We start from the raw sequence: 24,507 nt of genomic DNA on the forward strand, positions 1-24,507 counted from the left end.
TTTTTGGGTGGAATATTCCTTTAATAAAAGCACTCAAGTATGCTATACAAAACAGTTAACACACAAAATTGCTAGATCACAAATGTCAGTCAATCTATAAATCAGTTAAAGGAGCAAACACTCAGATGGTTGGACTAAAAGAGGTTGGTGGCAAGCCGTGGGAGAGAGAAAGTGTTGCACTGTGCAATGTAAAGGGCACAGAGAAAGGAAGAAGAGAAGGGATCAGAAAACAAGGCATAGTCAAAAGGAATGTAATGATCGAAACCAAGAGAAGCAGTCATTAAAAAAAAAATCGAAACCAAAAATTAATGTGAGAAAAAACGAGACTTTGAGCTCTTTACCTAGGGAATCAAAAAAAAAATAAAGAAAGCATGAGCAATCTCATAGAGTGATGGGATGTGAAGAGGACTAGGTCAAATATGGTTGAGTTATTGCCTATCACAGAAAGCACACAAGTCCCAATATCTACCAAAATACCCACTGCACTTTTAAAAAATCAATATATTAGAGCTTTTCTTCAGAGCGATGCCATAGGGGAACCATTTTTGGTTCTCAGAAAGACCCATCTACATGAAGGTTCCAAAAAGAGCCTTTATTTATTTAGATCCAAAACAAGCTCCATATCTTGCATGTAAACATCTACGCATGGAAGTGTGGGTGTGTGTGTGTGTGTCTGTCTGGCCCGGAAGTGAGAGGTGGAGTCGGAGTAAAGACTCCCCCGCCAGGGAAACAGAAAACTAAACGTCTACGCGTGGAAGTGTGCGTGCCTGTCTGTCCGACCCGGAAGTGCGAGGCTACTACAGCATGAAGCTCAGAGGGCCGGCAAGGTGGCCCCAACTTAATGAGTCGGAAGAAGAAAGTGACTCTGTTGCTAAAGTAAAACCGCCGAGAAAAGAGAGAAACCCTAAACGAGACGAGCACATCGGCAAAAAGGTATCCCTTTTACTTTTCCCCCTGCCGCTTATATAGAGTGTTCCAGATCTAATTATGCAATTTTCATTACGCTATAACTTATTAAGTTTATTACATAGAAAATCACTCGAAAAATCCCGGCCTATCGAGAAGTGTGCAAACTGACGACAAGAAAAATCGTCTTTACTCCGAACTGGAATCATCCCCACATAAATCAAAATCATCCAGACGATCTGGATCTGCGTAATTAGATCTGGACCACCTTGTACACAAGCGAGGCAAACATGTCTGCAAAATGAACCCTAGGAGAGAGATGTCCGGAGTAGTTCCTTTTAATTACCTGACATCTCTACATTTCACTTTTATTTCTGAGGATTTCAATAATTTTTAGGACCCCAGCATTTTACAGCACGGGCTTACACAGCTAATAGTAAATAACAAGGACTAGATGGTAACAGATCTGTGAAAGGCCAATGGCTCATGAGTTTAAAAGGACTCCTGCTGCATACAATAACACAGGCCAAGTTCAGGTTTTCTTAACTTGTTAGTGTTCTGCCAACCATACATTAAAGAGTTCAGGTTCCTTCTACATATTAAGAAGTTTTGCAAAGCCAAAAGAACCAACTTTATATTCAGATAACCCAGTGGTTCTCAAACTGTGGGGCGGGCCCTCCTAGGGGGGCGTGAAGTAACAAAAAAGAAGGCACAAAGATGTAAAAAGAAGAATTAAAACTATGAAAAATCCATCTATTGAAACAAAAACAGATTATATTAAACTACATTCTGATACTAGAAAAATAAATATAGAGAGTTAGATAAATGTCGATAAAAGTTAAGTAGGTATAATAAAATATGCATCTATGATATATCATTAATTAAAAAAGAACAAATTGGTATTAGTGGGCTCCTTTCAAAAAACATTAGGGGGGCGCGATTAAAACCGTTATGAAAACTCGGGTCGCAAATACTTAAAGGTTGAGAAACTCTGAGATAACTCATGGTAGAATGAAATGGTGTTTTGTCAAGCAATGGTTCTATGAAGTAGCACACAACCCAATAAAGAACCATAAAATGCCATTAAAGAACCAGCATTTCTAAGAGTGTAGAGGGGGATATCACCATCAAATCCTGGTTAGTAATAAGGGCAAGCACTGAAATTGTTTTTATAAAATATGAAGTTTATTCTCACAATATGCTCCTTAATAGCAATGAAGCTTTGTGGAGCACAAGTAGCAAAGGGAATTGCCCAAAAATAATGCAAACCAATGCAAACAAAGTCCCAATACAGAAATCGAGAAACGTAGTGAAACGCAGAGCACGAAGGTCAAAAATTTAAACTATCCCAACGGAACAAGCACAGCAAAAAACACAAAGAACTCGCCAACTCCAGCGTGCATTCACAATGAGCCGTTAGGAACCGGGGGAGACCCTCTGGATTTATAGGGTGGTGATTGGCAGTTGGACCACCCACAGAACACATAGAACATAACACAGGCTTAGATACAGATAAATAAAACAAAGAATACTGCAAATCATAAAATAAACCATAACACAGACAAAAAAACCAAAAATCTACAACAAAGACACAAAACAAGCAACCCTGGCTGAAATAGGATCAAGATTGTAACTCAAATGGTGATACTGTATGTATTAAAAAATAAATATTTAGTTAAAAATGAAAAAAAAAAATCAATAATTGAAATAACTTTCTATTACCGCAACCACAGACACGAATTCTCAGCTGTTCGAAATATTGGATGCAAAAACAGCTTTAAGATATGACATTAGTTCAATACAACATTAAAGAGGAATACAATTCACAATACAAAGTGTGGCAGGAATTATTCATTGGATTCAATGGCTCCTCAAAGCATAGAGGGTCTTAAAATCTGATTAGAAATTTGAGGAAATCTAAGACTTTCAAAGCAAGTCACCTTACGCAGATCAGATAAAGAGGAAGAAGAGAGAAAAGGAAAGCCCTCAATAACATCCTTAAGAATTCCAGAAAGTAATACATTACTGTCATCGCCCCATGGGATCATGTCACGTGAAGGAAAGGAGACTAGTGGTCTAAGGGCAAACAGCACAAGAATGAAGACGAGGGTGGGAGTGATAACCTAAGTGGCCCTTGAAGCATAGCAACAGTTCTGCATCACCTAGACTACATGACAATGGTCTCTTTAGCCATTCTCAAGCACACGGAACATTCCAGAAATTCACTCATTGCCACCTGCAAGTGACAGCTTGCGATCTTATCAATTATCCCAAGAATCAATGACCAAAGCCACACTTTTTGCAAAGTAAAACCACACTAAAGTTGATCATCCAGTACTAGTTTAGTACTTTGGTTTATGAGGAAACAACCATTTAGTTTTCTACAAAGTGACTTGTTGTTGTGGTATCTAAATGGTATCACCGCTTTCTGTGTAGATTTTGCGTGTTACCCCAATCACGATTTGGGTTTCATATCAAAGGGTTTGCCGGATGTGAATGAAACCTCATTCTTCAATTTATATCTGCCATTCCAGCGTTTAATTAAATATCGAGTGCTCACCACTGTGTCCTCATAGCTCTGGAAACGCGAGTTTGATTCCTACACTGGACACCATCTTTGTGACAACCGCAAGGGTGTTTTAATGGCTATTTAGGTCTTCCTTCCACATCCCAAAGATATTTCTGTTCCTATATAAAATAATATTGCATATGTGCATTAGCATCCTTTGCAAATGGACATGATGCAGGCCTGTGAACTTGACTTCAAAATGGATGGCTGTTGCTCTCTTTCAGTTTAGTCACTGACTAGTTTAGCTGTACTCTATTAATTATTACAATCAAACAACTCTCAGCCACACCATTTGCAGTTCAGAACAGGTCATCCACCTGAAGCTTAGCATGTTTGGGCCTGGGAAATACTTGGATGGAAGACCAACTTGGAAAAACTCGAGTTGCTGTTAAAAGAGGTGTTGGTGAAGCCAGCAGGGGCCGCTTACCCTGTGGTATACTGTATGTGTGGATTCCAATGGAATGAGAAAAAATGGCTCCATCCTTCAGATGTGACATAAACCAAGGTCCCAACTCTTTGGTTCTCATTAAAGATCCATGGGTACCCTTTAAATAGAGAAGGGTGTTCACCAATATGCTGGCTAAATCACAGCCTGGTCATTCAGGCCCCTTAATCATCACCGGTCTCTAAATTTCTCTCACCCATTCACCACGTGATAGCTAAATGTTCTGGAGCAAGAATGGCCGTCTCACACATGGATGCTGTACATTAGTGGTGTTTGAAGGGATTCCCCCTTGTCTATAGTGCTTTAAGTGCCTAAGAAATGTACTATACAGTGTCCATCGATTTATCATATAGTGCCTTTCATATCTATCTATATGAATCAACCCATTAGAGCAATCTGGGTGAGAACAGGCCATTCAGCTCAAAATAGCTTGCTGTTCCTATCGAATTAATTCTTCGAAAATAACATCAAGTCAAGTTTTGAAAGAGCCTAAAGTTGTACTTTCTACCACAGTACTTGGTCAGGGTCTGTGGTTCTCTGTGTAAAGAAAAAACTTCCTAATGTTTGTGTGAAATTTACTCTTAACAGTTTTCCAACTGTGTCCCAGTGTTCTTGACGAACTCATTTTATCGTCTCGATCCACTGGACTAATTCCTCTCATCATTTTAAACATTTCTCCTCTTAATCTTCTTTTGCTTTTAGGGCTGATGTCGATTTTTGTCAACAGCAGGGGTTGAGGTTGGATGCATCCAGGGGCAGAGGGTAATAATCAGCTGTAGACGTCGACAAAACTCACCATCATGTTACGGGTAGACCCTCTCTGCTAAGAGGACTGGTAGACTCATTGACTTGACATCGAATCCTTTTGTGTTTGTGTGAAGAGCGCAGAGTAAACAACGCCTAGAATGGCATGGACGTCGGGCAAAAGAGCAAAGCGAATGTGCAAAGCAAAATACTCCGTGGGCTTTATTCATTTTTTTTGCATATTATTGCTGAATCAGCCTGTGACTTACCAAACTCCAATTTTGATGCAAGTGATCTGGAAATCAAAAATGAAAGGCAGGTAGCTGTTTCTTTTCCAGAAAGTGCCTTTCAGAATATAAATCGTTAGACAAACAGGTATGTGGTAAGTATGTAAGCCGTGTGACAGCCGATCTTAGAAAGCTGATGTTTAATTTTTTTAAATGCGTTTAGTGTTTGCTTTGTATACTTTTCAGAAAACTGAGTTTTTGGGAAAAATATTCAGACCTGAGAGATAATGAAAAAAAAAATTTTAAATCTTTCCTCATAACTCATCCCTGTAGTCCTGCATTCAGCCTAGTCGCTCTTCTCTGGACCTTTTCTAGTGCTGTTATGTCCTTTTTTTAGCCTGGAGACCAAAACTGCACACAGGACTCAAGATGAAGCCTCACCAGTGCATTATAAAGGTTGAGCAGAACCTCCTGTGACTTGTACTCCACACATCAGGGCGCTATATAACCTGCTAGCCTTCTTAATGGTTACTGAACACTGTCTGGCAGATGATAGTGACGAGTCCACTACAACAACAACATTTATTTATATAGCACATTTTCATACAAAAAAGTAGCTCATTACATAATGAAGAAAAGAAAAATAAAAGACAAAATAAGAAATTAAAATAATACAACATTAGTTAACATAGAAAAGGAGTAAGGTCCGAAAAAAACTCCAGACAACTGGAGAAAAAAATAAAATCTGCAGGGGTTCCAGGCCACGGGACCGTCCAGTCCCCTCTGGGCAACTACGACTCCTAAATCCTACTCCTAAGAAGAATGTTCGATTTTCCAACCTCCCATTGTGTATTCAAACTTCATATTTTTACTTCCTATGTGTAATATACAACATTTACTGACATTATATATTAATACCTATTTTGTAGTGCCTTCCATAACTATCTAGCTATAATATAGACACATTAATATCAAAGTATATTTACAGTAGTTCACAACTTACTGCTGGTGCTTGTTCTCTCTTTCTGCTCAGTATTTGATTTTTGCCTCCTTATCCATTAATACTTTTGTAGAAGAATTCACTTCCTACTCATTTTAATGTTCATAACTGGCAGCATTAGCTTGAAGTCTTAAAACTGCAATACCTCTTCATAAAATCTTATGTCAAATGAGTCTTACTTTCAAACTATTAAACAAAAAAAAACAGGGAGTTAGTTTACCAAGTGAGACAAGTGCTTCTTAGCCACATTTTAAAGTGATCATCAGGCCAAACCACCAGATTCAGGTGTCCAAATGTAACATTGGACAAGATAAGAGGAATATGTCACTGTTGACACGTGAATAGCAGCTCAGCATGAGCGCATCACTACGCCAACAGCTTCAGGCTTTGTATCTTTTCTCCACAGCTTGTGAAGGAGGTCTGGTTTTCGCATCATCTGGCTACTTTCAGGTCTCTACAGAAACTGGATGAACCAGGCTGACCTTTTCTGGGGTTTGTTTAGGACAGAACAATGTTTGTCTTGTCCAAACAGCCCAAGTATCAACCACACTCTTTACACAGCCTCACAATCGGCGGATGTAAACAGTGGCACAATTAGCAGAGGAGTTTCTCAGTCTTCTAAGCAGAAGGGGAAAAAATCCAGCTTTCTGGCCATCGGAAGCACAGCCTGCTGTATGTAAGTGAGAGACTTTCAGTGGCCGACTTAAAGAAGTAGAGCCTAGCATTTTAAAAACTGTGTGCTTTCTGAAAATATTTTCTCGCTTTAAAGTAAAACTGCATAATTTATTACTTAGAAAATTGTACTTTAATTCTGACTCTCAATAAGGAAAAAAAAATTACTCTTATACTGCCAGTAAAAGTCTTAATGTAAATGGAGGGAGTTTGTCCAATGCCAGCGCAAAGTGAGTGAGATAGTGACAGCTTAACTTGACTTTCACGTGGCTCTTTAAAATTGAGTTAACGTGGATACCTTATATTTCATCATAAATATACCAACAAAAGCAAGAAATATACGTAACTGCATTCTTCCTGCTGATAGAATTCTATCAATCTATGTATCCATCAATCATATAATGCCTTTCACATCTCTCTGTCTATAAATCAATCATATAGTGCCTTTCACGTCTAAGTGTTCGAAACTTCTTCCCCAACACTAAAAATCCCCTTCATCACACACTCCTTTAAAATTCTCCCGCCCCCCACACACTTCACATTTCACACTCCATTTCAACAGGATGAGCTAAATCTGACATCGCTAAAGCTTTTCTAATACAACATAATCACAAATAAAGTTTCCACTGTCCTTCAACAATGGAGCACCGCACCTCCTTTACCCCCCACACTTTTTCAAACTCTTCAGTATTACAAGTTGTCTAATAATATGCAACATTTTTATTCTCATTCACTTTGAAACTGACAATCGCATCATCTAGCAATGTTCCTGTCTGTTTATTTTCCCAACTTTTTAGATAGATAGATAGATAGATAGATAGATAGATAGATAGATAGATAGATAGATAGATAGATAGATAGATAGATAGATAGATAGATAGAAAAAAATGCATGTAAAAGCAGACAGTAGGCTCACTAATTTCGTTTCCCAAATAAATAATCAAAAATAAGTTTTAAACTTAGACTTTTTTACATTTCATATCAAAAATAAAGCTTTGATGGTTAATACTCAGCATTCGTTTTTTTAAAATAATTCATAGAAACAAAAAAACTAATTTTTTCAAGCTCGCACAATGCAGAAATCAATGAAAAAACGTTTTTCTCCCCATAGAAGGCAATTGTGTCATTCATATCCCTTTGAATTAAATTCAAACTAAAATTAGTTGCAATGACTTCATGAATGCTTTGCCACTGTAAGTTGCACACTCTCTTATTATTTGGAGGTTTTATGAACACTTCTATTTTATTCTGCCTTTCATTTCTATCTATAAATAATTTTATTATATAGCACCTTTCATATCCATTACTAATTGTATTAGATTATGCCTTTCATATCTAATATTCCATCTGTCTATTATATAGTGCCTTTCATATCTATCAATCACAAATTGTATTAAACAGCACCTGTCACAAATTGTATTGTTTGGTACCTTTATTATCTATCACTATTGTATCAAATGGCATTGTTATCATCTAGCACTAATTATATTATATAACACCTATCAGATCTACTAACCCATCAGCCCCGTTTATTCCACCTGTTGTTCAGCTGGTTAAAGACGTCTGCACTGTGGTATCCAGCATTCCTTTTTCTCCCTCGTGGTCTTTGTTCCCACTGCCAGTTAAGTCTGTGTATGCAGTAATCACTCACATAAGCACACTCTACATGTAACCCTGAGCACACACACTCTTCACTCTTTAACACACATAAAACTGTCCAGACCCCACCTTGATACTGAAATCACCTCCACCCTCAGCAAAATCTATTTTATTATGAAGTGTCCAGTCATGTATGAGATCTCTTACACTTTTACTGAATGTTTCAAATATTCAGTTTGGCAGTTTTCTGTGGATTCCACTGATACATTGGTCAAAATAAAAGGCATTACTTAAAATAAAATCTAATCATATTGAAAGAATAGACACTTGTGGCCATTTTTGGCTGAACACTGAACTGTTGTGATAAAAGTTTCTCATTTATCTTTAGGAGACTGTATTAATGCTGTCTTGGTTGTATTGGAGTAGGACTTCTTTTTTTTTTTTTGCTGTGCAGTTGCTGCTTTTTAGAGTTTAGTGACAGGATGATTGACACAACACAATAACGGAGTCGAGTCATCGTTAGGAATCGGTGGAATTTTCTTTTACTCTTTGGCAGGGTTTAATTTATTTACTATATATATAGGGTGGCACAGTGGCGCTGTGGTAGGGCTGCTGCCTTGCTGTAAGGAGACCCGGGTTCGCTTCCCGGTTGCCTTTCCTCCCACAGTCCAAAGATATGCAGGTTAGGTGCATTGGTGATTCTAAATTGTCTCTAATGTGTGCTTAGTGTGTGTGTGTATGCCCTGCGGTTGGCTGGCGCCCTGCCTGGGGTTTGTTTCCTGCCTTACACCCTGTGTTGGCTGGGATTGACTCTGGCAGACCCCCCGTGACCCTGTAGTTAGGATATAGCAGGTTGGACGATAGATAGATAGATAGATAGATAGATAGATAGATAGATAGATAGATAGATAGATAGATAGATAGATAGATAGATGTGAAAGGCACTATATGATAGATAGATAGATAGATAGATAGATAGATAGATAGATAGATAGATAGATAGATAGATAGATAGATAGATAGATAGATAGATAGATATAGTATTCACAGCGCATCACTTTTTCCACATTTTGTTATGTTACAGCATTATTCCAAAATGGATTAAATTCATTTTTTTCCTCAGAATTCTACACACAACACCCCATAATGACAAAGTGAAAAAGGTTTACTTGAGGTTTTGCAAATTTATTAAAAAAAAAACTGAGAAATCCAATGTACAAAAGTATTCACAGCCTTTGCTCAATACTTTGTCGATGCACCTTTGGCAGCAATTACAGCCTCAAGTCTTTTTGAATCTGATGCCACAAGCTTGGCACATCTATCCTTGGCCAGTTCCGCCCATTCCTCTTTGCAGCACCTCTCAAGCTCCATCAAGTTGGATGGGAAGTGTCGGTGTACAGCCATTTTAAGATCTCTCCAGAGATGTTCAATCAGATTCAAGTCTGGGCTCTGGCTGGGCCACTCAAGGACATTCACAGAGTTGTCCTGAAGCCACTCCTTTGATATCTTGGCTGTGTGCTTAGGGTCGTTGTCCTGCTGAAAGATGAACTGTCGCCCCAGTCTGAGGTCAAGAGCGCTCTGGAGCAGGTTTTCATCCAGGATGTCTCTGTACATTGCTGCAGTCATCTTTCCCTTTATCCTGACTAGTCTCCCAGTTCCTGCTGCTGAAAAACATCCCACAGCATGATGCTGCCACCACCATGCTTCACTGTAGGGATGGTATTGGCCTGGTGATGAGCGATGCCTGGTTTCCTCCAAACGTGACACCTGGCCTTCACACCAAAGAGTTCAATCTTTGTCTCATCGGACCAGAGAATTTTGTTTCTCATGGGCTGAGAGTCCTTCAGGTGCCTTTTGGCAAACTCCAGGCGAGCTGCCATGTGCCTTTTACTAAAGAGTGGCTTCCGTCTGGCCACTCTACCATACAGGCCTGATTGGTGGATTGCTGCAGAGATGGTTGTCCTTCTGGAAGGTTCTCCTCTCTCCACAGAGGACCTCTGGAGCTCTGACAGAGTGACCATCTGGTTCTTGGTCACCTCCCTGACTAAGGCCCTTCTCCCCCGATCGCTCAGTTTAGATGGCTGGCCAGCTCTAGGAAGAGTCCTGGTGGTTTCGAACTTCTTCCACTTACGGATGATGGAGGCCACTGTGCTCATTGGGACCTTCAAAGCAGCAGAAATTTTTCTGTAACCTTCCCCAGACTTGTGCCTCGAGACAATCCTGTCTCAGAGGTCTACAGACAATTCCTTTGACTTCATGGTTTGTGCTCTGACATGAACTGTCAACTGTGGGACCTTCTATAGACAGGTGTGTGCCTTTCCAAATCATGTCCAATCAACTGAATTTACCACAGGTGGACTCCAATGAAGCTGCAGAAACATCTCAAGGATGATCAGGGGAACAGGATGCACCTGAACTCAATTTGGAGCTTCATGGCAAAGGCTGTGAATACTTATGGACATGTGCTTTCTCAATGTTTTTATTTTTAATAAATTTGTGAAAACCTCAAGTAAACTATTTTCACGTTGTCATTATGGGGTGTTGTGTGTAGAATTCTGAGGAAAAAAATGAATTTAATCCATTTTGGAGTAAGGCTATAACATAACAAAATGTGGAAAAAGTGATGCGCTGTGAAGACTTTCTGGATGCATATATATATATATATATATATATATATATATATATATATATATATATATATATATATATATATATATATATATATATATATATATATATATATATATAGAGAGAGAGAGAGAGAGAGAGAGAGAGAGAGAGAGAGAGAGATATCTATGTATATATCTCTCTCTCTCTATATATATATATATATGACTTGCTGTAAACGAAAAAGTATTACAAGATAGTGTGTGTACATATATATGTGTGTGTGTATATATATATATATATATATATATATATATATATATATATATATATATATATATATACACACACACACACACACACATATATATATGTACACACACTATCTTGTAATACTTTTATGTACACACACTATCTTGTAATACTTTTTCGTTTACAGCAAGTCATGTCTGAAGACTTTTTTCTCTTTATGTTTCACAGTTGTTTGGGTCCTTGAACTTTTAAGTAAGCACAAATTGATTTAATAAATGGATATTTTTTTTTTATTTTTTTTTGGCATGGTGACATTAAGAGTGACGGCAGAACAAAAAACAAAGATTATTTTGAACATTTGTAGCAGGTTGCAGTGAGCTGCAGTGGCTTTACATTTTTGTACCAAGCAGTCCCTACTTTTAATTGGGCCTTTTATTTTAATTAAACAGCCTGTTATTTCCCAGTTTAGGCCTTTATTATGTTAATCCAGAAATGCCATCGAAGGTTTTTTCACTCCTCCATACCAATTTAACAATTATGACTGAGCTCTCCTGATCCTACTTCATAAGGTTTTATTCTTTTATATATTTTGAAGGCGGCGATTGTTTAAACTGTTGCTTGCTAAGGATCGCACAAGTGGAAATAACACTTTTCTAGCATTCTGTGTTATTCACACTTATTAATTTAATTAATGTAATTAGCATAAGATTAAGGCCCTGTCCACACTACTATGTTTTCATTTAGAAACGCAGACATTCCTCTCATTTTTTTCGCTTTTTCGTCCACATAACCCCTGAAAATGAAGACTTTTAAAACCCGTGCACTTCTGAAAATGCAGACTCGGCGAAAGTACAATTTTCCAAAGAAGGCAGACTCTACTCTAGCACTGATTGGTTCTTGCTTATTACATGACCCTCCCCAATTGGAAACTGCTCATTGTGTCTCATTCCCCGATTGCTCACCTGTCACAGAATAAAACCCTATTCGAACACAACAGACACAGGAGAGCTGCTTTCCATGGTGCTCGCTGTGTTGTCCACCTGTGTGCATATCAATTATGTTTTCTGCCATTCCAGTGCTGGATACATGCGCAAACAGAAAATAATTGACTGCTCGGTACAGTTTTTCCATAAATCCCATGGCTGCAATCCCTTTGAGAAACACCTGCTTTGGGTGGGATGTCTATGCTGCGCGCGTGTTTGCTTACGACTGTGCCATATGCCTTTCGGTTGTTTAAATGCACGGGTGTCAAACTCCAGTCCTGGAGGGCCGCAGTGGTTGCAGGTTTTCATTCTAACCATCTTCTTCCTTAGTGACCATTATTCTCTGCTACTTTTTTTCTTTTGCCTTTGTTTTAATTAACTTGACTCAGGCCCCTTATTTGTTTCTTTTTCCTTAATTAGCAGCCAAACAATAATGAGACATAAAACAAGCCACCATATGACCAGCTCACCTGTGCCCATCACACAATACCTGAAAATAAAGAAAGATGAAAGTCTCAGTACTGTTCATCTCTCGGGTCACCAAAACATTTTGACAATGTTCTTAGAAAAAATAGAAAAATCAACAGTTTTGGAAATGTCTGCTGTGGCAGAATGAGAGCAGCATCAAGGCATAGAATTAAATAATGTTTTTCATTAACAGCAAGAATCAGCTTTTCACTAAGAGATTAGTTGGAGTTTGAAAACCCAGTTTAGCTGGTCATCTGTTGTCTTGTTTCACATCTCATTTCTATTTGGCTATCATTTAATGAAGAAAAGAACAAATTCAGATGACTGAATCCTTAAAAGCAGGGCTATTAAAATTAACGGAAAAAAGAGAGTTAATGAGCAGTGAAAACGGGTCACCGATTAGGAAAAGGGTGAGAATGAAAACCTGCAGCCACTGCGGCCCTCCAGGCCCGGAGTTCGACACCCCGTTTTAGTGTATGCAGAGATACTTTTGAACAATAAATGACGTGAAAATACTGCTGGGGACGATTTAAAACAAAAACGTAGCAACGTGGAGATTGGCTAAGTGCAGCGAATGCAATAAAAACGCTGAATATAAAAAAAATAATAATAATGTCACTTCTGCGAATTAAAATTTGTGAAAGCTGAGACTTTCTGACAATGAGGTTGGGAGCAGGCATCGATACAGCGCATCGCCGCACTCACCGCACGACCCACCACCTCGGGATCCTAAATTAGGACCCGAGCACAGCCATGCAACGGGTGAGACTACTCAGCACCACACTAGTTCAAATGGAATGGAACAGTGCGAATTTTTTAATTTTTACTCTGGCTGGAGTGCCAATATGCCATCGACCCCTGAGTTTTCCCTTCAATTTGAAGGACCTGCTTGAAGGGCTGGGTGGAAGTTAACGTCCAGAACAAAGCAATTGCAGGTTAAGGCAGCGTTTCTCAACCTTTAAGTATTTGCGACCCGAGTTTTCATAACAGTTTGAAATGTGGATGCATATTTTATTATACCTACTTAACTTTTATCGACATTTATCTAACTCTCTATATATTGTTCTAGTATCAGAATGGAGTTTAAGTTAATTTGTTTTGGTTTCAACAGATTTTTTTTTTCATATTTTTGATTCTTGTTTTCTTTTTTTCACATCTTCGCGCCCCCCTTTTTGTTACTTCGCGACCCCCTATAGGGGGGCCCGCTCCACAGGTTGAGAACCACTGGGTTAAGGGACCAACGGAGTGGAATCACTTCTGGTATTTACGGAATATGAACTGGCAGCCTCCCGATTGCCATCACAGATCCTCACCACTCCGCCCACAGAATGAAAGTGGAAAAAAAAATCTACATAAACATGGAGTTTAATTGTAAGCGGGCATTTCTTTTTAAATAGAGACGATTAACAAAGAATACACACAAGCAGTAAGAAATGTTGGATTGGTACAATGGATTTAGCGTCTTTTCCATTTATGTAATCTTTCAAAAGCAATGCTTAAGATTTGGGTCGCGATACCTCAAAACACCGTTTATCACTTTGTTTGCGACCAGCCGGTGAAGCACACCATCTCCGGGAGTTTATTTTGCACCACCCATTAGCCCCCCTTATTTAGCATGACCCACGACGGGGGGAGTCTGCCTCACTGAATCAAGCGCGATCGTCCGAGTCAGGTTTAGGGAGGTCGACCAGGATTGGCACCTGCGATGCAGCCGCTGCGAATCGAGTGCGATCGTCACAGATTTTATTGCCAGGGTGGCTGACCATGCGGCCCACAGCTTGAGAAACACTAGCGTTAGAAAAAAGAGCAAAACCGTGTCAAAGCAGATCAGGAAAACAGTCATAATTATTACAGTGGGCATAAAGCCAAGTCAAATCTATTAAATATTACTGGATACACATAAATGTTTTTACCGGTTAAGGTAAAGAGCATGTCCGATTAAAACAGACGTCAATACAAAAGCGAGACTTGGTTGGAATGAAAACCTGCAGCCACTGAAGCTCTCAAACTCTTAATAACGAATGTGATTCTTAAGACACAGAGGAACCATTTTTGGCTCCCAATGAACCATCCACAGAAGGTTCCAGAAAGAACCTTTTATTTGACAGGTTCCAAAAATAGCCAGAATAGACAATAACAGATTTGTGAAACATCAAACATCTTCATGATTTTGAAAAGACCCTCACTGCATTTAATCACACATACAGGCTAAGTTCAGGTCGTCTTGTTCTTTTAGTGTCCTGGTAGGTATCATACTGTATATTAAAGATTTTTTAGCCCATATATTATGGACCTTTTCAAAACCCAAAGAGCCAACTTCATATTCAGAGATCCCATCTGAACAGGGAAATGGAAGGACTTTAAATGAAGTCTCGCTGCATAAAGTCACACAGGATAAGCTCAGGTTTTCTTGCTTGGTAGCCAACTAGACATGAAGGATTTCTGCTTTGTCTACATCTTAGAAACCTGATCAAAGCAAAAAGGACCAACTTCATGCACAGAGAATCCTTCCGACAGAATAAAATGGTTCTTTGTCAAGCAATGGCTCCATGAGGAGTCACGCAAACCCAATAAAGTCAGGGCTGTCTTACCAGCATCATAGCCCCCACAGGCAAAGTGCACTGCGGCCCCCATTTTGATAGCAAAACATAAACATAAATAAATAGTTACAGGTTATTGTGGACCCCCTGGACAGTGCCCATACATTACGATGGCCCTGCGTGGGCCCTTATGCTTCTGGGATCTCCGGCCAATGCCCATACGTTAAGACGAACCTGAATAAAATGCCTTCCCAGAAGCAGTGTTTTTAAGAAAGTGCTGAGATTATAAAAGGACAAATAATGATATTCAAATGTTAGTAGAGAAACCAGGATAAATTAAGCAGAGGAGGAGAAATGGAATGCAATGCAAGCTGGGAAATCAGAAGTTTGTCTAAGAATCAAACAACATTTCTATGATAATCTGCCTTGTTGAAACAAACACCACTCACACCACACTTTTAAAAAGAAAGGTGCCTGAGTGATTCTTCAGACCAATGCCATAGGTGAACCATCCTCATGAATGTTCCAGAAAGAACCTTTACAAGCTCCATACAGAAAATGACCATTAATAGAAGGGGAAACGGGGAAAAGGAAGATGGGAAAACACCAACAGCTCAAGTTTTTAAAAGGACTCGCTGTATACAATCACACAGACAAAGTCCAAGTTTTCTTAATCCTATACCAACTTGTCCTATAGCCTACCAGATATCAAAAGCTGAAGGTTTCTTCTACATACTAGGACGTTTTCCAAAGCAGAAACAACCAAACTTCCTATGCAGGGAATGAGATGATGCTTAGTCAATCAATAGTTCTACGAGGATCCACACAACCCAGTAAAGAACCATAAAGCGCCCTTAAAGAACCCGAGATAGTCGGGCTGGTCCCTGCCTTGCGCTCAGTGTTGTCAAGATAAGCTGAATGCGCATGTTATGCCAAAAAAAAAAAAAGAGAGAAATTATATGCATAACATAAACCATCTCTGCGCCTCTCCTAAAACAAAAACGTTCTTCATTTACTAAATTGATTGCGGATGTTTATTTAATTAGGCGAGTAATTAAATTGTAACTGGATGAGCGTGCAGGGCCCCTGCGTGCACATCTGACAATACCCTTCGTCTTTCAGATTATTCCCAAATGACGAAAATCTTTAAATTGTAGAATAGTAGCAGAGAAACTTTTGCGCCAAAGATGTCCTCCTGTGAGCACAGAAATGCTAGAAGACGGCAATCCCGTCACCCAACATCAGATAACTGCATCTATTTCCGTGTATACTCGTCTTCTATTATGACGTTAGCTGGAAACTACGCTACAGATGTATATACATCGGCAGCACAGACACGAAACGCAGTTTACATTCCATGCAGTTCTTGCCAATGCGGTGTACACAGGACATATGTCAAAAAGAATCGCAACACGTGTACATGAACATCGTAACGCCGTCAGAAGGAAGGACTCACGATCGCCGATTTATACGCACACAAATTCAACCGTACATATACATTTAACTGCGACAATATACAAGTAAGATTTAAGGCCAGTACAAAAAGTGCCAGAGAGGTGGCTGTATCTTGGGTATCAAACGAAAACAGACATTTGGGCATGAACCCAGCATATGCAAACTTAAGAAGAACTTCCTCATAATAAATAAAACTTTACAGCCAACTAACTCCTAAACCACCCCACCTCAAACCCAGTGCAGGATTTACGTATAAGCTACGCAAGCTATAGCTTAGGGCCCCCGCCTTCTTGGGGGCCCCCAAAACTAATTGTCCGAGTGAGCAATTTTCATATATACTTAAATATACTACAGCATTATTTGTCCCAATGCCGCACGTCTCAAATAGCTTAGGGCCTTATCAAGTCTAAATCCGGCCCTGCTCAAACCCCCCACCACCACCATTTTGCTATATATTGCATTTGATTCTTGTATGTCTAATCATTATCCTCTGATGACGGTTCCTGGCAAGAACTGAAAGCTCAGGAATAAAAACTACTGTACTTTATGATGCGTGATTAATTCTCTCCCATTGTGGATCTCCAACTACAAATATGCAAACCGTATCACAAACCTTCGCTTCCATATATCCAGATTTGAATCGAAGAAACCGCCACTATAAACGGAATCGCTCGTTAAACTCGCAACAAGCAAAAAAACTGGCAAGCCTTGCAACACCTAAATATAAAGAAGTACGCGTGCTCTTTGCATCATTTGACAGTAAAACTATTCAACCATCCTATGATCTGCTTCTCGCAACTGAAAGAGGGCACCGTGGCGGGCACCGTGCCGACTTGCAGACCAACCACAAGCGTTACCTGGTAGGTAACCATCCATACAATGACATTGTGATTCAGACTACGAATGCCATGAAAATATTATATATATGCGCACCAATCAACGGCAGTATTTGTAAGGGCGTCTCCCCGACAGGCAGGATGAGGTTACCGGCTAATAAAAGAAGGGGCGCGCGTTGATGCCAAGTGATGCCGGGCTGTGTGGCGTACTGGTTAAAGCGTTGGATTTCAAACCCCGCTTGTGTGGGCACGGACACTGTGTGACCCTGAGCAAGTCACTTTACCTGCTTGTGCTTCGATTTCTAATCTGAAAAAAAAAAAACTGAACTCACTACGTGTCAAAAGTTGTAAGTCGCCTTGGATACACGTGTTAGCCAAAGGACTAAATGCTAATATAACGGCATTCGAACAATCCAATCAAGATGAAGAAGCACGTTGTCATTTTCAGCACCCCCACCTAAAGATTTAGAAAGACTCTTTAATAAAGTTTGACTCCGTTTATAACAACTGCCAAATGGCTGCGGTGGCAGTAAAGGCGCTATAACGCAGGACTGGATGGCGACGTTCTGAGCGATTCATTCCTTCATCCATTCATTCATTGCCTGGTGCAGATTTCAAGTGTCACTAAGGAGCGGCTTTATAGGGGGGTGGGATGCTGGTGGGTTTTACACTTGTGTGCAGGCCTTCCTTCGTGTTTTATACTGTGATGCAAAATAGTTGCACTCGCGCGTCCCTCACTGAGCTGACTTTGCATGAAAATCCTTCCCCAGGAAGAACTGTTTTATTTTCGGCCAAGCAATTGTAGGTTTTATGGAAATGCAAGAAGGCTTGTGAAATAATCAGAGGCGATTTATTCCCCTGGAGTGACAGTTCTTTAGAATAGTAACCGAATGGCATTTTCTTGCCTTCTGAGAGCTTTTCTTCCTGATTTTGTTCAGATTAGACTGAGGAGATGAATGCAGGCATTATCCAGGCCAGTTGCTATTCTGAAATGCCAAATTAATTACCAAGGGCCGATTCAGAGCAAAAGGAGGGGGCTGAAAAGAAGAGGGGGGGTTGATGAGAAAATATCAATAATAACAAGGGAATTTAGATTTGAAAAAAAAAAGAAGTACATTCTATAAAATTTAAGGTACAAAAATAGTGTCAAAAAAGTTTGAACATATATTTCGGATTAAATGAGAGGGTTGATATAGGGCGATTTTCAATACCCCGAGAAATTCCGATTAGATCGACAAATATTGATTAGAGATTAAATCAATAAAAAAATATCAAAGCATCGTGTTAATGTCACGAGGAAAACACACAGCCATAGGAATTTATTTTCCTATTATTGAGATGTAAGGATTTCAGTTTGTTTTTTGAAAAACACAACGCGGCGACCCCAGGTAACTCATCAACACGTGTATGGATCTGTAAATTAAATTACATTATTTGGATTCGATTTGTTTCAGTCAAACTCATTTTCATATGTTAATTTCATGTATCTCATTTATACGATTGCATAATTGGTTTGAACATTATATTTACCTGCTTATTTATCTGCATTAGCGTATAAACCTAAAAGAATTAATAACATATAGCGATGTAAAAGTTAAATAAAGTGATGTAATAGGAAAAAATGGAAAAGAAAAAAATTAAAATGTTACAAGTGCCCTAATTCTACACCTATTGCTATAACAGTGTAATAGTATAAATATTATTATTTCTTGGTATTGTTTTTGGGTAAGCATTTATGAATTGAAGATGGAGTCTATATGAAAACTAGAAATGAATAGAATAAATAAAGTGTGCTGTACTAATATATTATTTCATAAAATGGCAGTTTTAAAGATCAATACATTGTATTCACGCGCTAAAAATTCTTTGAATTCAACATTTAAGCACAGCACTCAAAGGAAACAAAAATAAAAATAATCCAACTTGACAAGTACGATTATGCATTAAGTCAAAGCAAAACATTTCTTTCCAGCTTAATTGAACTTTTAAAACTTAAGCGGTAAAAGTGAATCGCCGCGCGCTACAAAACCACAGACTTTCGTTTTCTATTACCTGCCTTATCGCCTCGCCAAGGGGACACAACTAGGCGACTCGAACCTGGAGTGACCCTCACGCTCTGGTGCCCATCATCCTCAAGCCGGAGACGCGCCACACTAGTCGTTGGTAGTTTGCAAACTTTAAGCGAAAAAGCAGAACGTGTGGACCCCGGTGATCGTAGGTCTGCAGGGCATGACGATTTGGGAGAATGAAGAGGCTCCAGCGTGCGCGTGCAGCTCCGACCCCGAGCATCAGGAGCGCGAAGAGGGGGATTTCACGGTCCTCTGCACCCCAAAAGACATAAAATAAGGGAACAATTACACTACTAAAAGAAGACCCCCGGGATTCATCGTGTCTGTAGGGGGGATACTTCAAGTATCCACTCGACACAATCATATCATAAAAATATCATACGAGTTAGTCATAAAAATATAATAAATACGAGTTATTTGGGGGATTTAGTTAATTTATGGTGTGTTAAGGAGAAATACGGTAAACAAAGAAATGTGTGTTTATTGTCCTGTATGAAGCGAGTACACACCCCACATCTGCAACGAAAACAGCTGGAGCCAAGATTTAGTCAGAGGAGACCCTCGGGACACGTCCTCTCGGGGAGAGAAGCTTCTAACACTGAAGTCAGCCGGTCACCCACAGAAAGCCCTCCGCCACAGCCGGGGGAAGGTCCTGAGAGGATCCAGGACGCTGTTTCGGGGTACTGGTGAAGAGATTTTAGTCGAATTTTGAGAAACAGCATTGAAAAGAGGATGTAAATCGATAGCTTAATGACGAATTATTGTTCATGAAGGTGCGTGAAAGTTACATGTAAAAATCAACTTTATTTTGTAAAACTGTCTGTTGTCTTTCAAGGAGGTAATCGCATTTCATATGGCCAGTACACACTTTACACAGTATAATATATATATATACATATATATATATATATATATATATATATATATATATATATATATATATATATATATATATACACACACACAAACATATACATATATCTATATATATATATATATATATATATATATATATATATATATATATATACATGCACATTATATATGTATATTATATAATATATGTGTATACACACACACACACACATATATACATACACGTATATATACACATACACATTATATATATATATATATAATATTATATACACACACACACATACAGTTACAATAACAGTTAAATTTTTTTTAATATAAAACCGTAAATGAGACCGACTAAAATAATCGATAAAAGCCATAACCAGTGTACAGACGGACCTCACAGAGTACATTTTCCAAGAAGACTTCGGGGATCACAGATCTGCTCGATTGACTTAATGGTCTCGAGATGCCAGCCAAAGCCCATCCTGGCAGCACCGGCTGAAAAGCAGGAAAATTTTCATTTTTTTTTTTTACACGTATTATTATAAGTGGTTCTTTAGATTGACGCAATCGAGGAACCATTTTTGGTTTCCCAAAAGAAACATCCACATGAATATTTCAGAAAGAATTTGTAAGATTCATAGCAGGTTCCATAAGCATGTATAGATAACAGATTTGTGAAATGCCAATGGATTGAATATTTTAAAAGTACTCTTAATGCACACAATAACAGACAATTCAGGTTTTCTTCATTTGTCAATATAGCTTACTATATATTTAGAATTTTCTTTTGTTCACATTTTAGGAACCTTTCCAACGCCAGTACCAGCGCCATTTTCAAAGAACCCTTCCCAAAATGAAATGGCAAAAAACCTGTTTTAATGGGAACCCCCCAGCCCAGTAAAGTGGCATTAAAAACGCATTTTTTTTTTTTTTTAAAAGTGCACACTCACACCTGGCCAACTTAGAAACTCCAGTCAACCTGAACGGAATGTTTTTGGAAACGTAGCGGTATGGCGGGCGGGGCAAGGTAAGAGCAAACAGGGAGAACATCCAAAGTCCACACAGATGAGGATGGGGTACTTTATCTGAACTTTGTCCGTGAGGTGGCACCTTAACCGGCATGAAACATTACAATAAAATTCTCTCTAATATCCGTCTAATTCATTTCACGACATATACTCCGTGTCTTTAAAGCTGCGTATTATATGCAAAATTGAAAATTCGCCAAGTATGAATTTCACGTGACTTTTTGTTATTCGTTCCTGCTGTACCCGAGATTCTTAAAATAAGTCCCGCCCCCGTTCACCTGGTTCTCTATCGCAATTTTCCCAGAACACTTTTCAATTCTATGTCTCATGACTGTTTTTTTTTTCTTGTTTGTAATGGACGGCTCATTTGAAACTCTGACTTCAAAGCCCCTGTTACCTTGTCAGATTGTAACACACATCGTGAGTGTGTGTGAGATGAGGCATTTTGCAAGTCTTGGCGAGTATTAGAAGGCCTCTGGGGGAGTGCATGGAAGTGTTAAATGCAAGTGCGATGTACGAATGTATATACAATAAGTCACAATGTATGCGATGGATTTAACAAATCTAAAATGGCCCAGTGCGAGTTCGTACATACATATGAGGGGTGATGCATGAGGTCGCCCGCGTTGCGAGTATTAATTTTGGCAACCCCCCTTAGGGTGTGTGTCCAGTCCTACTCTATCTGGCATCTGTTTTTTCTAATGGCCTTCAGGGACGGATTTCCGTTGGGTACTGCGAAGTAGAAACTAAACGCTTACTTTATTGGTTAATTGGCACCACCTAATTGAGCCAATAGGAGTCAACGCTTGTATACCAGCAACTGATGAGACGGGTCCGTAAAAATGGAAGGGATGTTCTGCCAATTAATTACCCTTAAGTTTATTCGGCGCTTTACACTGGAAACACCAGCACAAGGTACGTCACACCTTTACAAAAATTATCAACAGGGAAATGACGGCTTAGGACGCAGCGAGCGATCAATGAGGCATCCGAGGACAACTTCATGGCAAATGAACAGAATAAATGAAGAGAAAATAATTAAGTCTTTTTAAACTGTAACTACATACAGTATTATAATTGTTCAAACAACAACTAGTAGTCTGTTGTCAACAAGAATATACGCATAGCCAGATTTTAAAGATTGGCGTTTTGGTATCAATATACACAAAATATCGGGTGACATCACAGGGCGTCCGTTTCAGTGCCCTTTGGTGGCAGTTCGGATCTGAAGAGCAGATGAATTGGACACAGTCTGAAACATTTTAAGTGGTAATGAACACCTGAGGTACTGATAATAAAGTATGATCTTTTAAAACATACCTTTCTTGTATGTTCCATCGTGTTTATCCCTTTTTTCCCCCCCAAATGAGGCTTCAGGTATTGAATAGATGCAAATGGAAGCAAATCGACTTTTCTTGCTCATTTTATAAATTACCTTAATTGAGGTTACCTGGTTTAAAATGTACACAATCGTCCCAAATTTATATTGCACTTTGAACACGATCTTTACAAAAAAAAAAATAACAGCCCATACGTTAAAATATCTTTTCGCGGACACCTCTTGGAACAATTTTTCACATAAATAAAAGGCAATTAAAATGAATTAACAGGATAGGGTATATTAGTCAAAGAAGGAAAACGACTAAATGACATCGGGAGGCAGTATTACGTGATTAGGCTCGACTGCACGTCTTTTAGGAACTCACTAAGCACACCTGATTGAGGCAATCAGAAAGTTCAGAAAACAAAAGTAACTCAAAGCGACGGGAGATATGGAAACAATCTATCGACATGAAAGAAAAGGGCACCGACGCTTGAGATCCTAGAAAGGCTTTGAACATTCACGCAAACGTCACACAAATTACAAGTATAACATCCTCAAGGGAAAAAAAAGAAAAATGAATGTCTTCTTCCCAAAGGCCTCGGAACGGGAACTGCGAGACACGCGCTTCAACAGCGACCCCTAGCGTTCGTAACACAGCATCGATTATTCCTAGTAATTCGGCATTCTTGCTCTACTATTGTTACTCGCGTAATTCTACTAGGTACAAATAAATAGATTTTACTAGATGAAAATAAATTTGTGATCACCTTTTGAATCCACGGAACTCCATTACTGTAGATCACGTCCGTTTTCTCACTTTATTTTACAAGACAATCACAGTCCAATGTTTTTCTGTGCCCTTTTCTTTGGATTTGATCCTGCCAGGATTAGCTCCCCGGTGGGCATGATTTGAAATTATCGGCTCCGAAAATGGATGCATGGATGGGAAATATATGGCGTTATTTCAGTGCCACTATTCTGAGCGCACGTAAAAAAATATTGCAAGTGCAAGTGTTGCATTTTGAGGAGAAATTTATTTTGAGCGTACAAAAGCTGAATTTGAGTGAACAAAATTCATTGCTGCGTGCAAAAAATGTATTTCAGTGTTTGCACTTATCCATATACACACACACAATAGCACCCCTCTCGCTCAGTTTTTTCATTTGCGCTTGCTCGCAATGTGTTGCTTGCGCTCACAACATTCTCTGCTGCAAGCGCTCAACTCTCTGTACACCGTTATAAGTGTGCCACAAAACCAACCAATCACAGACTTGGTTTCAAAATTCTGATTGGCTCTTACGGTCTCCAATCAGCTCGCTAGCTGCTGCATTCCGGAAACAGTCCGAAATGTAGCTAAATCCAGCTAAACTCAATTAAACCCCAATTTGCGGATAATATCTTTAATTATTTTATTTTAAAATATATTATTTGTTAAGACTATCGTTGGTGTAGTATAATGTAGTTGCATTATACAACCATGCCAACTGACTCTCCAAATTATATTTGAGTAGCTCTCTTTTATGTCGTCGAATACTGAACAGCAGCTGATTGAAAACCGTAAGAGCCAATCAGAATTTTTGAAACCAAGTCTGTGATTGGTTGGTTTTGTGGCACACTTATAACGGTGTACAGAGAGTTGAGCGCTCGCAGCAGAGAATGTTGTGAGCGCAAGCAACACATTGCGAGCAAGCGCAAATGAAAAAACTGAGCGAGAGGAGGTGCTATTGTGTGTGTGTATATGGATAAGCGCAAACACTGAAATACATTTTTTGCACGCAGCAATGAATTTTGTTCACTCAAATTCAGCTTTTGTACGCTCAAAATAAATTTCTCTTCAAAATGCAACACTTGCACTTGCAATCTTTTTTTACGTGCGCTCAATATTTTTTTACGTGTGCTCAGAATAGTGGCACTGAAAT

The 24,507-nt window shown here is 39.1% G+C and overlaps 1 protein-coding gene across 2 annotated transcripts in view; it reads right to left on the reverse strand.

Moving 5' to 3' along the window:
* The window catches only part of ntn1a (netrin 1a), a 249,427-nt gene extending 226,038 nt beyond the window's left edge, over positions 1–23,389 (reverse strand). The window contains exon 1 of one of the 2 annotated variants that reach the window (XM_039740676.1): positions 23,356–23,389. The gene's annotated coding sequence lies outside the window, so the exon portion shown is untranslated. Of the gene's footprint in view, positions 1–19,355; positions 19,373–23,355 lie in introns of those variants that run through there. The other variant, XM_039740677.1, reaches the window with a different exon arrangement.
* Between the last annotated feature and the right edge of the window lie 1,118 nt (positions 23,390–24,507).

This window comes from Polypterus senegalus, chromosome 17, assembly GCF_016835505.1.
Source record: "Polypterus senegalus isolate Bchr_013 chromosome 17, ASM1683550v1, whole genome shotgun sequence".
Lineage (NCBI taxonomy): Eukaryota > Metazoa > Chordata > Cladistia > Polypteriformes > Polypteridae > Polypterus > Polypterus senegalus.